Raw genomic sequence first — 17,842 nt, forward strand, 5'->3', positions numbered from 1 at the left:
CCCCAAAAAAAAAACCCCACCCCACCCCAACCTGTCACAGTTAACTATTCACTGATGAAACATATAAACAAAAACTTATGACCATTGTTTTTCGTCTATAGTTAATAAAATGGGAGGAAAGGAATCATGCTTAATACTTGTGTATGCCAGAGAAATTGCAGTCATTGGCGTGATATTATTGAATGTCTAATCCATAGCTTGAAGTAACCGTCGTGTTCGAGATTTAAGTATTTCAACCTCAATCTACGATTTCCCTGTTAATCCCTCATGGTTATAAAAGTTATATATCAGCAGTTCGTTTAAGGGCTTAAGGTATCATAGATATTTCATTCACAAATTCAGTCATATTTAAAAGAATGCACATGTGTATACCTAACCTGACAGAATTCGTCGCCATGGTACCTTGATAACGACACTTTGACTGTATTCCTAACTTGGTCAGGTGTAAATTTCGCCCTTCACATGTAATTACTATACATAGTGGTCTGTGTACGATTATTCGCTGTCTTGATGAATTTGCCCTTTTTGCGGCGGACGAAAAAGGCCAAAATTAAACTGCAGCGAATATTGCCCGGTGTACAGTATTTTGGCTAATAAACTCGATGTTATAACTGATAGAAATCACAAATGCTATATGTTATGATTTTAAAAGATATTTCAAATGACATATGATGTAATAAAACGGTAGTGTGCCTTCCTTTGTTTTAACAGGCAATTAACAGCGAATAGGTTTAAAGATCCCCGTACCACTGCAAAAAAACTGTAACTAAGTATTAAACACTTATTTCCAGTATGACATATGTTTAACGTGCGACTGACGAGTAACGAGTATCGATATAATTTTAAAAAGATGTCGATATAATCTGAGAAAATATCGTAAGTGGATGGCAAACATTCTACCATAATAACAAACCCTCAATTGAACTCAAATACCTCAATGATTCATACTGGACAACACAAAACATATTGTCACGAATTAGATTTATTACTTTTTCTCTTGTTTTTTAAGTGAAGAAAGTGATACCAGTCACCAACTTCTAAATTGCTGAGCGTTAGCAGAAGTAGAAACTACCATTTTTACTAACTCTGGTATGTCTTGGCCAGGGGACAGAACCCAAAGCCCTCCTCACATGGGCAAACGCTCAACTAAAGGCCAAAAAAGAACCATTGTCAAGGGAGACATTAGGAGGAAGAAATTTGTTTAGAATGAAGAGAAAAGATAAAATTCCAAATTTAGTCGCCTCTTACGATCATGCAATGGGGGCAGCAGGTACAATTCCTACGCCCTACCTACAGGGACATATTCTTAAACTCCATATATTTAAATTGTAAATACAATCAAGCGAATGAGCTCACATCTACAGTCTGTATATTTCCTGGTCGATTTCGAAGCTTTCCGAATGCTGCTGTCTCTGCAGTATTTACAAATCCAGCCAATAAACGCCATTACACGGAAGTGATTTTGATAAACAGCTAAACATCATATACTCAACTTCAGTTTCGTATTACTACAAAATTGCATTCCAGAATCTTATTTCGGTTTTTACTTAGCGTGGTGAACTATCCTGGGTTGTAGTGACCCTTCAATGGACTCGATGTCTGGGAGGCTGTAATCAAAGTGGTATGGTAATGCCGTTATACAATCTAATTCAGGGACAATTACTTGGATCGACCTTGACATCGACATCCGTCGTCTAGGACTTTGTAAATTATTTTGTCCACGACATCAATTCAGCTATTGCCATTACACGACCTCTTGACCCATAAATCAATGGAAGTCGATTATTAAGACCGGCGACGGAGAAAACAACAGCCGGTGTAATAAATAAAGTCTATAACCTGACAAACAATCAATAAAGGCACTTATAGACTAAATGGCCAATCACAACATTTACCGATACTTATCAGTATTTACAGATCCTAATATGCATTTTTCACGAAAACATGTTTACTTTCTACATTAAAAAAAAAAACTGGAAGTACATCCTGTAAGGTAGAAATTGTCGCGTCTAGAATATTATGTTGTCGATTTTAAAGTCATTGTGGTGTAGATATGTAAGCGTTGTTACATATAGTTTTTACAGTGTTCACGCGGTGTGAATTGTTTTGTGTGGTGGAAGTTATTTTTATTATTAAATACACCTGATATTAAAAAAATGAAATCGCGTGTAGATATTTTCAAACGCGAAAAAAAAAAAGAACTTCTTCACAACGAAATTTTCAAATTTAACAGCTCACAGCATGGAATAAGGGGTTTCTATGGGCAGACAATTTTGCTCTATGTTTAAATTACGTTTGCACTTTAGTAAATTAATGTTGCCCGATAATGCCGTGAATGGAGTGTAATTACACAGAGCTCATGATAAACTCATAATGGAATTTCCCCCCCCCCCCTAGCCAATTAGTAGGATCATATATTTACCGTGTGCTTTCGATTTCATTCTCATATTTTATCACAGCCTACCTAGTATACAAGATATTCATATTTAAAATATCTAGAATATACATAATTTTTGTGATTGACACGAATGCTGCTAATAATTTTATAGAAATTAATTTGAATTAAATTAAATATTCAACATTATTTTGAACTAATTTATAAAACGCGATATAATCACATGTCAAACAAAATAAAAGCAGAAATATTACTCCGTTACAACTCACTTACTTGTACGCACTAAATGAAACTAAAATCGACTTAAAAGACAATATAACAAGTAGTCAGGTCGGACGGAACATAACTGAATATGTTTTCCGGTGTAATACCTGTGTTTAATGCACGAAACGAACTCCCTGACATGTTTGGAAGCCCACACAATTTTAACTGTCGGAATCAATCTAACGTTGTTACTAAACACCATTTGATTTTCCTTTTGTCTCTGAAGCGGAAGATCAGATGTATGTAGGCGCGTAAATGCTACACAATAGCGCCCGCATGATCTACTAGACCGGAACAGACAATTGGATATATGTCAATTTATGGTTCTAAATCACGCTTATATCCCCGCAGGGAAGCCTTTGTCAGATTGGGGACGACAATTATATGTAATAATTTTGCTTCAGATTGATTAAAGCTGACCATTATTTTACCCCGTTTTCTCGTCACACGGATTAGGTAATGTTGTGGCCTCTATTACCGGTAAATGTCGATATAGGGAAGAGGATGTTTGCGCTCAAATAATCAGAAGAATCCACTCTGGTCTGTCTAGTGTTGTCAGTTCGCGCGTAAAAATCCACAGAAATGTACTGCTCAGTGAGTCGTTTAAATCTGGCCGTGTGCCAAAACCGAATGCTTTTTTTTAACGTGGCATGTTTTGTTCCCTTTGCCAGCAGGAATACGGTTTGTCGATGAGATAGACGATTGTGTCTTATAAGCCAAGATGTAAGTGTGAAGTTCGTTAAATATAGTATACCGAAAAAACTTAAATCATACGAATTAATTTGGGAGCATTTTCGTCGACATAAAATGTATTAATGGATTCTATGGAAGACTACCCCATAAAACGCAACAAATAACTACATCTTTGTCCGCAAACACTATGGCATTACCTGTGTAGCAGAAACAGCTAGGCTTGCTTGATAACCGGGGAAATTCGAAATATACATTTTCCATTTATTAAAGAAACACCAGCAAATCACGCTTCTGTATTTGAATATATCCGAATACTCATTATTGATAAAATATATGGACCTGCATCGTTTGTATTGGGTTTCGGAATTTCACAGGAACCCTTACGTTTATGGCAACCAACCCATTACCCAAACGTCTCACTCCCATTCTAAGTATTGTGAATCAGGACTGCAAATCGTATTGTGATATTGTATGTTCAAAAAGCTACATACTCAGGACGATAATGCGAGAATGATTGATTCCCCGTTTGACAAATGTCTTTGAATAGTTTGGTGACAAGATAGCGGGACGAGTATGACTTTCTAATCGTGAATTTCTCTTTTCTTGATAATAACATCCCTTCTTCTACCTACGACGTTTTCATGTCGTAGCTGATTGGGTATTCGGGAGCTTGGTAGTTGATTGGGTATTCGGGAGCTTGTTCTAAACGTCATGGCCTTCGTGCGAGATGTCGACTGCTGACGGGAAAACTTACAACACCGTTTTCCAAGGATGCTAGTTGATGAAGACTATGGGCAAGTTTTATGGTCGTCTCCATGGTCTAGAAGAGTATATGGTTATAGATATATAGAGGTTACACAACGAGTGGTTGTTGAATATGGTATTTATTTCACTCGAGTTAGTTAATTTACAAAAGTTACAAAAGATACGTGCTTTAGCTAGTGTCTTTCTGTAACTTTTGAAAATTAACTAACGAGAGTGAAATAAATACCATACTCAACAACCACGAGTCGTGTGATCTGTTTCTACCACAATCTCAATCGGAAACAGCTGGAGTATTTCCTGATTTAAATAGCAAGGCTGGCGTAGTGATATGACACATATGTAAAAAGTCACTCATTAATATTATTTAAATTGTAATAAATGTAATAATTTTCAAAATCAATGTTTCGGCAACAACTTCGTGAAAATATAAAATAGATGCAAGACTTTAAATATTAATAGTATGCAAAATTGCCTTAATTAATATAAATCAACCACGGACTTTATGCGCGTGAGCATATCGTACCAAGTCTGCCTCCCGCCAAGTGATGAAGACGAACTAATCGCTGTCAATGTCCGAAACCATAGGCCTGGGACGTTTCTTCGTGAGGTTCTAGGGTTGACGTTTATAGTGAGAGTTCCGCCATAGACAGGCTCTCCAAATATTGATAACTGGACATGGGGAAAACGAAATGTTTTCCGATACTGTTTTGACGGTATGGCGTCGAAACGATATAGAGCGTCTGTAGCAATTTTGCCTGAAACTGGCGATCAAATCTTTAAGCATAGTCTCCTTTTGGTATTGCCTTAATAACCCCCTTTTTCCATCGCATAACCTCACAAAAGTCACCAACATTTGAACAAAACAGCACGCGGCAAAGAGCGCGTGAAAAAAATCGTCCGGTCAAAGTTCATCTTCTCGACTCGACCAATCAAAACTACGGAAGGTCATATACCACGTGTGGTGTATCACTTATATTTATTCAACAGTCTGCATGCTTATACAATGATCTGAGAGTGGAATAACACAACGTATTGTGGTAGAAATTTGATTTCCTTGTGTGATATGCTAGTCGATTATTGTTTTGATGCTCATTTTAATGTCTTGTGGTTTTGCTGTTACTATCCGAGACCGTTTCTCGACTGTGGGGACTTGACATTCCTTGGAAATGTCCTAGATGTTCATGGCGGATGTCGTCCATGAAGCGAAAGACGGCTGGCGTGGTAGTTGCATCTAACACCAATGGTCGTCTATTTTGAAGGTGACATTGTAAATTGCGGTTATTACACCAATTACATGTTCGACTATTCTCAATTCAGTTCATTCCGTTACCATAATGCTGGTGTATTATTACATTTCGTCTGGAGTATCCACATTTTTTTTCATTTTAAGAGAATATGTGAATGTACTCGTGGGAACAGTGATTCTACAACATGTGTAGAACGGCTTCTAAATACGCCAGCAGTTGATGTAATATGGTACATGGATTTGGTTTTACGGATATGTCGATACCGTAATATATCATGTAAATAATCTGATATGAATTCATGTACCGTGTCAATAAAAAATGTACATAGGGGCGAAAACGATTTGAATTTGGAAAGGGGCAGTACAAGAACGAGAACAAATCATAAAAAATGAAGCTTTGTTTTGGTACAATTTGTCAATGTTAGGTGTGTTGGCCTTTCGATTACCATTTCTTCCTTCATGTATGCTGGGGTTCCGAATAATTCCGATAATTGTTATTGTCTCTCATATGCATTTGGAGTTAGTACTGATGTTTCATTTTTTCTATGTTGGAATTACCACTTCCTCTCCACTATTTCAGAGCGACCACTATCCCCTCTCATACCGCTCTGATTTCAAAAGTCCATTACCCTCCTCCTTTGTCTTTAGCACTACTTTCTCGCCTTCCTTTGTTAGGCAGGCAACGACCTTCCTTTTCAATGCTGAATTTATAATAATAATAATATTTATTCATGTAAAAGGCAGACATTACACGTATATCACATTTTGCAGATTGGACATAAATACATATATTATCACAAATGTTATTTATAAGTTATTTATGCCATAGAACTAGTAATCGGTCAGGGTGATAAAAACTGGATTGAATTCGATTAGTTCAGGCCTTTACCTGGGATGACCCATAAAGTCACATTGTAGCTTAATTCCGATGGAACACTTAGATCTTAATAAATCAATTCAATTCACAGAATAGTCACATAATTATATAATATATATTGATAATTTGATAAGACTCTAAGACACAGTCTTTTATAAAAAGAGGTATAAAATGTTACAAACAAATCTATATTGTCTCGTATTTGATACCATGACATCCTGGAGAGCAGGTGATCGGGTATCCCCTACAGTACCTCACACGCTCTCATCCATGCCATGGACCAGATATATTAGGAGACTTATAAAATTACATACTTGTGCCATAGGTTATAATCAATACAATAATGCTGTTAATTGAATGATATAAAATATGAAGTGATGAACCATATATTAGAATTTTAACAATTAAACATATATAGTATTAACTTAACATGTTATTTGTCAAAGGGCTGGTGCTTGGACCAATCCCTACCGACCAAGCTTTAATGATCATTATCTCCCTCCGTTGAAGTAACGATAACCCTTTTTCCTTATGTCGATGTGACCACTTCCTCTCCTCCCTATGTCAGAGTGACCACTACCTACACTCCCTATGTCAGAGTGACCACTACCTACACTCCCTATGTCGGAGTGACCTCTACCTCCCCTCCCTACGTATGTGTGACCACTTCCTCTCCTCCCTATGTCAGAGTGACCACTACCTACTCTCCCTATGTCAGAGAGACCACTACCTCTCCTTCCTATGTCAAAGTGACCATTACCTTCCGACCCTATGTCGGATTGACCGCTACCTACCCTCCTTATATCTGAGTGACGAGTATTTGACATCCCTATGTCGGAGTTACCTCTACCTCCCCTCTCTATGTGAGCGTGACCACTACCTACTCTCCCTATGTCGGAGTTACCTCTACCTCCCCTCCCTGAGTGACCACTACCTACAATCCCTATGTCAGAGTGCCCACTACCTACACTCTCTATGTCAGAGTGACCACTACCTACACTCCCTATGTCGGAGTGACTACTACCTCCCCTCTCTATGTGAGAGTGACCACTACCTCTCCTTCCTATGTCAAAGTGACCATTACCTTCCCACCCTATGTCGGATTGACCGCTACCTACCCTCCTTATATCTGAGTGACGAGTATTTGACCTCCCTATGTCGGAGTGAACAACAACTCTCCCATCCTTCAGAAGTGTTTGTGTGTGTGTGTGTGTGTTGGGGGGGGGGGGGGGGGGGGGGGGGCGATCGACAATTTGAGTCATTTAGAACTAAACGAAAATGTAAACAATAGACACTGGCTTGTCGGCGGATTTGTGACCTCAAGGTGTGATGATGTGTGCTCAGGGTGTGCCAGAGAGAAATATCCAATACTCGGGATGATATCCTCGAATGTATTACCCTAAAGCCTTGGGTAAAACATTCGAGAATATCGCCCCGGGTGTTGGAGATTTCTCTGTCACACCTTCAAGGTAGGGGAATATTCCATTACCCTCCTCCCAATGTCAAAGTGACCACTTCCTCTCCTCCTTATGTCGGAGTGAAGACTACTTTTTCGTCAATGCTAGGCTGACCGCTCACTCTTATCCTATAATGTCTGAATGACCAATACCGTCCCTTCTATGTCGGAGTGACCACTACCTCCTCTCCATATGTCAGAGTGAAACTACCTCCCCTCCCTGTGTCTTAGTGACCTATGCCTCTCCGCTCGTCGGAGTGTCCCCGATATATATACACTGTACTAGTGTGTAAGCTTACTCTATAAGCCGGAGTATATGTTACTCCTCATTATATGCCGGATCAAGTGACGCGGTCAGCTCCTCAGCGCCCGACTCATACGTCATATAAATGTATGTAGTGACCATGATATGTTCTGTCATGGGCAGCCGACAAACCTGATTATTCAGAAGGATGAATTTGACACAAAGATGCATTAGTTCTCTCACTCATCGTCGTAGCCCATGCATCACAGAGTTCTTGTTATTGGTGATAAATAGCATGTCTTAATGTCAAAGTCGTTTATATTCAAAGATGTCGCATTTTTTTATTTCCGGAAATAAAAAACCTTTTTTTAAATATAGTTCCGTTATCCTGCCCGCAAAATAGCGCCCTCATCAAACTAGTTGCAAGAGAATGCATTTTGATTAATTGCATCATGGTATATATATGTTTTTTTAATTGATTGGTATCTATATTGTAACAGTAAAAACATTGATCAAAATGAAAATAATACCTCAACCCTTTGAAATCAAGAAAGTGAAGAAAATCACATATCTGTCCAAAAAAAGTAAAATTGTTTATTTTTATGTAATATTAAATACTCCCAGTAAATCAAATAAAAAGTAAGAATAAGTAGAAAGAGAGTTTTGATAACATATCACGTGGTATACAGATACACTGTATACAGATACATGGTATCTATATACATGGTATATAGATACACGGTATATATCTATACAGTATATAAATACACGGTATACAGATACACGGTATATAGATACACGGTATATGTATACACGGTATACGGATACACGGTAAATATATATACACGGTATACGGATATACGGATACACGGTATATAGATACACGGTATATATATAAACGGGATATATATGGGACATCTTGAAGTCCAACTTTTAACATCTGCTCCAATTAAGCCATTTAGCTGGTTGAGATTTATCGATGACGTTGAAATCAAATGGACATCGGGTCGGGACTCCCTTGACGAGTTTATTGAGTACGCTAACGCGTTCCACGCCACCATCAAATTCACAGCGGATATCTCAACGGAGAGCAACACATTTTTGGACACCAGTTCCACTCTGATTGATGGTAAGATTAGGCAGGACCTCCACTGTAAAGCTACTGACACACACCAGTATCTCCTCCCATCCAGGTGTCACCTTCGCACACCACGAGAAGTATACCCTACTCCCAATCTCTGCGCATCAGGCGTATTATTTCGGATGACATCATCTTTGAAAGCAGATGTTCAGAGTTAAAGTCCCATCTTCTTGACAGAGGATACAAATCTACTTTGATAGATCGGGAAATAGACAAAGTGAGGGTACTGGACAGGGCAAGTGTGCTTGTATACAAAGTCAGACCCCATACACAAAGGGGACCTTGTGTAGTCATGTTCCACCCAGACATGCCGCCACTTCCATCTATCTTGAAAAAGCACTGGCGCATCATCGAATCTTCAGCGAAACTTAAGTAGATCTTTCCAGAGTCTCCTATACTGGCATATCGTAGACCTAAACACATTAGAGATATTGTGGTAAGCAGCAAGCTACCTACACCTAACCCTACAGTTGGTCTGCTATCTCGCCTGCCTGCTGCTTCATGTCAGTGTGTGTGACCAACAGCAGTTGTCAGATTTATTTTGCAGATTTATACAGTTTATCTACTTATTCCTCCTACACTCACTTATTTGATATTACATGCATAATTCCTGCAAACCAATAGAAGCACATGCATTATTCCTGCAAACCAAAAGAGGCGACTAAGTGGGACCCCCTGCTGTGACTTAGATCCATCGCAGTATTGAGAGACGACTAATGAGACATTCCGTAGCAGATTGGAGATCTTTCACATTTACCGGGCCAGATTTCCAAATGCACATGTTCCACGTTTTTGATATCTCTCGTTGACTCGATTTATATGACAGTGCATCATGCGCAAGAATAGGTCCTCTACATCAGCGTTCCTTGTCCGCGATGCTCTCAGCTTAATTGCTGCCTTCGGCTGTCTTTAGCCGAGGAACTATTGGTTTTATATAATAGCTATATTTTCAATTATAGTATATCAATTCTATCTTCTTGTAATATGATGTATATGTACATGTAACTGTTCTGTTTCACTGTGTCTTGAAAAAGGAGCGGATCGCTCCGAAAATTTGACAACCTTAACGTGTCCACACTGTTGGAATTACTTCCTTGCCCCATATAAACGGGATATAGATACACTGTATCTATATACATGGTATATGTATTCGGAGAGTTTACTTTAGATCGCGTGTTTGATTTTCCCAATCGAGTTGGCGTATGTAGTATACCTAATCTATAAACACATATCCTTCTGCTTTTCTAAAGTTCAATCACATTCTGTGCCGCATTTGCCTCCCTCCTGTGTCACTCCAAGTCCTTCTGTGAATTCCTGCCTTACATACTTAGCCGACTGGATTAGGAAAACTGGACACGCGCTCTTTGTCATATGGAAACGGTTATGATATTGATGGACGCTAAAATCGAAGTTAGTACACAGATATCGTTGGTGTTGGAAAAAGGGAGAGGGGCTGGAATAAGATAGGAGGTGGAGGGGAGAGACAGATGGGAATAATCGAAGTAGGTATCCTGGTTATTCAATATGACTGTTGGGTATTACATGTTAAACCGTTTGGAGCTAAAAATGAACAGTTGTACAGACCTACAAATTTGAATGATTAGATTGTAGTCAAGGTTTGCATCTCCGAAGAGAAGGTGTTCAACAGTGATTTCGTTATACCAATCGAGGGATTGGAGCATTATATTACGGGATTGATCATTTTTTTTACAGTTTAGTAAGAAATGGGAAGAGTCTTCTGAGTCATTTCCGCAGTCGCAAGTAGAGTTGTCTCGAAGGTGAGCTTTAAAAAGGTCGTAATTTAAAGAGCTACTGCGGTTTCGTAATTGGCAATGTATAATATTTACTTTTCTGGACCCATATTCAAGAAAACATTTAATATAAGAAGGGTTAGTGACTTGAGGTTGAATAAGAGTTTTAAATTGTTTAATGGATGCTGATGACTTTGTTTCTATTGGTAGATTGTTCCAGTAAGCTGAAGTACTTTGTATTAAGGATGATTTTGTGATTTGCAGTCTATAGTATGGGTTCTGAAAGTTATTCCTGTTTCTAAGATTATAGTTAGAGAAGCATTATCATGATAAATATTATAAAACATGGATAATTTTCTAATCCTGCGTCTATCTATCAATGATTTCCATCCGAGACCTCTGTAAATAAATTGGTTTTTTTTTGTATAAATAGGTAATCCAGTTATTATTCGACCTGCTTCATACTGCATGTTCCCTAATTTATTCGAAAATGTGATATTGCAATTGTCCCAAACTTCGCAGGCATATTCAAATAGTGGTCTTATAAAAACAAGGTATATTTTTTCCAAGTTTTTTCTATTTAGGATGTATTTTAATTTCCTTAAAGTTGCAATGTACTTTATAGTGTTTGTTAATATATGTTCAATGTGAGAGTTCCATGGGCCGTTGTTACTAATAATCACTCCTAGGTGTTTGTGTTTTTTTTAACAATAGGGATAGGTGTGTTGTCGAAAAGAAATTGTGGGTTAGAAGGTATATTTGTGTTGGAAATTAAGAGTATTTTGGTTTTATTTGGGTTGAAATTCATTAACCATTTATTTGACCAAAGGTTTAATTTTCCATGCCATAGTTTATTACTTGTTTTATATCGTGTAAATTTTTGGAAGAGTGTGCTAATGCGGTGTCGTCAGCAAAAAGTCTAGTCATTGATAGTGTATTTGAAATATTGTTGATGTATACAAGAAAAAGAAGTGGCCCTAACACTGAACGTTGAGGAACTCCGGCTTTGATAGATACTTCAGAAGATATAGCATGTTTTAGTACCACTGACTGGCGTCTGTTACTTAAGTAGTTTTTAATCCAATCTAAAAGTTTACCTTTTATCCCGTATTTTTCTAATTTAATTAATAGACCTTTGTGCCAGACTCGGTCGAAAGCTTTAGAAAAGTCACAAAAACAAGAGCAGTATATTCACGATTCTCCAGTGCTGTAAGTATGCTATGATAGAGTTCGATGAGTTGGTGAGTTGTAGAGTGCTTTGGTAAGAAGCCAGACGGTAAAGTATATAGAAGTTTGTTGCTGAATAGATAGTTATAGATGAGCTTATGAATTATTCGTTTGAAAAGTTTGCCAATGCAGCTAAGTAAAGAAATTGGTCTATAGTTATTTGCCAATTCAGATTCCCCTTTTTTGAAAATAGGTGTCACATGGGCAAGTTTCCATGAATCAGAAAATACAGAAATAATAAATAATAATAATATGCAACATTTAAATAGCGCCCTATATAATTTGTAAAATTACTCTAAAGCGCTTTACAACATATGGATAATAGTAATGGTTATAATTGTGAAAACGAAAAAAAACAACAAAGGCTTGCAATCACTTTTTCTTAAGTACGAAAGGATTCGTTGAAAAGAAGTGTGAGGGGTGCAGATATTTCATTGGATACCATTTTTAACATTTTATGACTGATGCCGTCAGGACCAGCAGCTTTATTAGTGTCTAAAATATTGATTATATCTAAAACTTCTTGTTCTGTTATTACAATTTCAGTAAGGGACGCGTCTGTTTGGTTGTCAAAATAGGGTGTATCGTCGTTATGGTCATCAAGGTCAGAAACAGATTTAAAGAAGTTATTTAGAATATTGGATTTGTCATAGTCGTCTGTGATTAAGCGGTTATTTGTAGGGTTTAGTAAGGGAGGTATATCGGTAAAAATGTTACCTTTTAAACGCATACGCATTAGTTTCCAGTATGCTTTGGGATTAGCTGAACTATCATTGATAAGTCCATCTACATTTGTATAAAAAAAGTGATCTTGCATGTTTAAGCATATTATTTACTTTGTTCCGTGCACGTTTAAATTTTGCTTCAGACAATGGGGTTTTAACTCCGATAAAATGTTTCCTTAACCTGTTTCTACGTTTAATTTCTTTTCTTATATCTCCGTTCATCCATGGTTTGTCGTTTTTATTTACAGTTACAATTTATTTAGGAACATGTTTTTCTAAAATTGGTTTTCGAAAGATTAGTCGCTACATATTTACATAACTACCTTTTAGATAATTCTCTCATATATAAATATCAGTCAGGTTTTCAACCAGGTCATTCTACTGTACACCAGCTTATAGAAATATATCATACTATGTGCGACAATCTTGAAAAAACCCAGCCAACTTGTCATTTTTTTGTGATATTTCTAAGGCGTTTGATCGAGTGTGGCATAGGGGACTGGAAGTGAAACTAGCTAGCTATGGAATATCGGGAAAGCTATTGGACTGGTTAATTGATTATGTTACTAATAGATCTCAACAAGTTTTTATTGGAAATTGTAGATCTTCTGTTAAGAGAACAAATGCAGGAGTACCTCAGTGTTCGGTTCTTGGCCCATTGCTGTTTATAGTATATATTAATGACATAACAGATAATATAGAAAGTCTATCAAAACTTTTTGCTGATGACACCTCTCTTTTGTACTCGGATAAATCACCACATGTAATTGAACAAACAATTCTTGATCTTGATCACCTCATTGAAATTAACTTTAATAATGTAAGTATTGAATTTGTTGAAAACCATAAGCATCTGGGAGTATTCATCAATGCTAACTGTAAATGGACCTATCACATTGATAATATATGTAAAAAAGGTATTTAACAATTGAGTGTCCTCCGTAAATTGAAATATACCCTGAACCGACGTACACTGAATAAAATATATAGAACATTTATACTTCCTATTCTAGAATATTGTTGTGAACTTTGGGATGGTTGTTCTATTACTGATTCAGACAAATTAGAAAAATTACAACTTGAAGCTGGACGTATTGTCACTGGTTTACCGTCGTTTACTAATAGACAACATAACGATATTCATGCATACTCAGCAATACATTCATGACTCTAACAGATTCTAGTACCCCCCTCCCCCCCCTCCTGTCCTCTCTCTCTCTCTCTCCCTCTCTCTCAATTGAACCATAATATCCACTCTCTCTAAGAGGCAGATACTATATGTCATACATTAATAATGATGAGGGTGTATGTATTATAATTACAGACTATTATCCCCCCTCTCCCCCTCTCCCTTCCCCCTCCCCCTTTTCTCTCTCTGTCTCCCTCTTATAATTTCAATTTATAAATTAAAGCATTTAAAAATGAAATAGTGTATATATGTATATTAAGTCTGCCATCTTGTTGTACTATTGTAAATAATGCTTGTAATTTGCTAGGAAAGGGCTTAATATAAGTTTGATAACTTGTGCCCAATCCATTTGCTTGGCAATAAAATATGTTTAAACTAAACTAAGCTAAAATAGAAATTATTTTGTCAGTGAACAGTTTACATTTTTCGCTTACATTATCCGCATGAGAAAACAAATCTATCCAATTTACCTGTCCTTCCTCTGTTTTAAGATTTAAAATATCTGCTCTGTTGTATAACCATATTTTCCTCTTAAAAGACTTTGGTTTTGGTAGACAGGATGACAATGACACAATTATAGCTCTGTGGTCACTTATAGCTTCTAAAACTGGTACAACAATGGATGATTCGGAGGATATAGTATCACTGATGTAAAATGGGTCTATAAGGGATTGTGTAGTATTTGTTACTCTAGTTGGACTAGTAATCAGGTTAGTTAGATTTTATTGCTGTGTTGGAATGCTAAGATCATTGTTATTTCCTGTTAATAAGTCAATGTTAGTATCCCCTGTTAATATAATATGAGGGGTGTAGTCAAAAGCTATGGCAAGAGAATGTTTCAGTCGAGTCCAAATTCCAGAGTTAGTATTTTGCCATGGAGGTTTGTATAGTACACATAGAATTTATTTCTTATTATCAGTACAAAATTCAATCCAAATTATTTCGTCATTCGGTGATTCAATATCAAGTCTGCGTTTAAGCAGTATGTCTTAAGTTGCAAAAATCATAACAACGCCACCAAAAGCGTTCCTGTATTTTCTAAATATTTTTGAGAAGTAAGTAAGAAGGTGGTCAGAATTAGGGATAGAAGGATCGAGATATGTTTCTGTTAGGCACAATATGTCCACGTCATCGGTAAACCTCTCAAGAAAAACAAGTTTATTTCTAACGCTACGAATATTCAAGTGCATGAGTTTTAGTGAGTTATCGTCAGAAACAAAAAAGGATATATTGTCGGAGTCGGAGTCGTTAGATGAAAAAAAACTGTCTGTTGGTCCTTGATTTGTGTGTATGTCCCCTGAAAAAGGTAAGATTAAGATCAAGACAAGGGCGATGTTGTTTGGGTTGCTATATGTCTGTAGAAAAACAAGAAAAACAACTGCTATAGGCAAACATATAAAATGTAGCTTAAATATATCTTAATAGGAATAAGTTTTGTTGTTGAATCTGTACGTATTGTTTAAATGGGTTTGTTTAGAGTAATATAGTCCGATAGCACATCTCCATGTGGATAATGAGCACCCTGTCATGGGGGATAGAAAAAGTACGAAATAGGGACATGGAGACTGCTAACGGATAGTTCTATTATTGTTACATGTACGACTGTCAGATAACCAGGATAACTAAAAAGTAAGAGCGAGGGGAACAAAGAGTGGGGAATGAAAGACAAGAGGTAGGGAAAAATATAAACACATTTGACACAGTCACACAACATCGAAACAACAATAATGACATTGTAATAATGTGTTTGCGGGTGATCATTAGAAATATGACGCTGGAGAAAGTACTAGTCGTATCACATGTTATGGACAACCTGATAACGTTAATTTTAACATGAGTATAAACACACATGGGCATATATATTGTAACAAAAATGATGAAAAATTATGTACAGCAATTAAATCATGGATGAACATCAACTCAAACTATCATACGTGAAAGCCGACACGAATGTAGATACAAAAATGTAACGTGAGTGACCACATGTATGTAAAGCGTTTATATACACGAATGAACACAATTACATGTACATGTACTATGAAAGAAAACGAAAGCTATCGTGTGTAAAAATAAATGCAAATGTGAAGGGGCATTAATGGACACGAATGTAAATCGGATAAGATTTGATGTTAGCCCGAACATAAACACGAAGGAGCAGTCAGAGAATTTGCACGCGTACGTATTCATGAGTTCATGAAAGGTCCGATTTTAAAAGATATTGTAGACATGTCTGTACAAAGCATGAAAACAGCATATTCATTTGTGGTATGAAAACTATTTTCGTACAAGAAATAGATTATAAGTATATATACGCAACAGCTTTTAACAGAAAAAAAATATAAACCCATATGCACACGAATGTATATACATACATTTGTATGAACATACCCACATCCTAGTACTTTCATACACATACTAATACAAATATATAATATACATCTAGATATCAACACACTCACACACACACTCACATTCCATGACATGCATGTGTATATACATATTAGTGTAATTTATAAGCATGTACACATGGGGTTTTATGTACGCGAAGAACAAAAACAAATAGACAAACGAAAGCACACCAGCGCCTAGCCTAATAACACCATTAGAGTGAAAAAAAATAATGAAACCTCTGGCATTGTAACGAAGACCGACAATAAACGTTTTTGCACCAACGCCAACACCAAAGATTACAGTTGTCCTATACAAAAAATAATCTATATCTAACATTCCCCCAGTGGAGATGGGTTTGCTCATATACATGTGTAAAATGACAAACAAAGCAGGTACTAAATAATCAAGCAGCCTTGGACACATTCGAATGATGATTAGAGGTCAGGGCAGTTTTCAAACAAGTGCAAAAAAGTATATAAGAAAATACATATATTGTTTTTAGACATATCTTATACGTGGGTTCAGAAAATCCAACCTAGATAATGGTGCGTACATGTGGGACAGAATGCGTTCATATATTGACTGATACAGTATGCGGGATGTGGGCTGACGTACAAATGTACGCGTGAACGCGTATGCTACTGAAGTACCGTTAGCATGTCTTCAATGACGTTCGAGTGTTGTATAATTAACCGATATGCACCGGGGTACCCCTTGATGTTTTTACAACAAGTAAGTATATCAGAAAATGGATTTGCCCAGTTCTGAAGCGATGAGACATCTACTTATTTATATTCATAGACTATATAGCCAGGAATTTAAGTATATCCAAACAAACAAGCAATAAAATAAATAAAACAGGCCGAAAACTAAAACAAAACAAAAACATACATTTACATCAATTATCTAAATACAGCAGAAACAGTCCTCGATATCCAGGGGTTACGCCCACCTTCGCTCTCTACGCAGCGAAATTGAGCGTAACCCCTGAACATCGAGGATCAGCGGAAACATACCGGCAGGTCTTCTGACACCCGGGCGGTTTGTATGTGTAGTAATCTTGAGTATATGATATTAAATAAAAAGCACCAGCATTCAAAAGCAGCATATCGGCGCAAGTTTTACGATTATGCATTAATGATACATAGATTGAAGACACGTGATGGAGAAGGAATCAATATCGCATCATAGCATATATGTTTGATGCATGCTTTGAACTGATTCAGTGTTTTAACACAAGTGCAGCTTGATATGAACGATTTTTAAGCGCTGGTGTGTATTCACAACAATCAAAATGACTGACTCTGACTTTTTTTTGAACATATTTTTACATGTGGATTACATATACAAAAGGTTTATAATCTACAAAAAAATCTTGGTATTATACACAATTCCGGTCCTTCACGTAACCATCATTGGAACTGGTTACGGGTCATAGGAATCCTAGGAAGCTGAGGAGGTCAATACCATGGGGGATG

The sequence above is a fragment of the Mizuhopecten yessoensis genome, unplaced genomic scaffold, assembly GCF_002113885.1.
Source record: "Mizuhopecten yessoensis strain PY_sf001 unplaced genomic scaffold, ASM211388v2 scaffold4947, whole genome shotgun sequence".
In the NCBI taxonomy this organism is placed as follows: domain Eukaryota; kingdom Metazoa; phylum Mollusca; class Bivalvia; order Pectinida; family Pectinidae; genus Mizuhopecten; species Mizuhopecten yessoensis.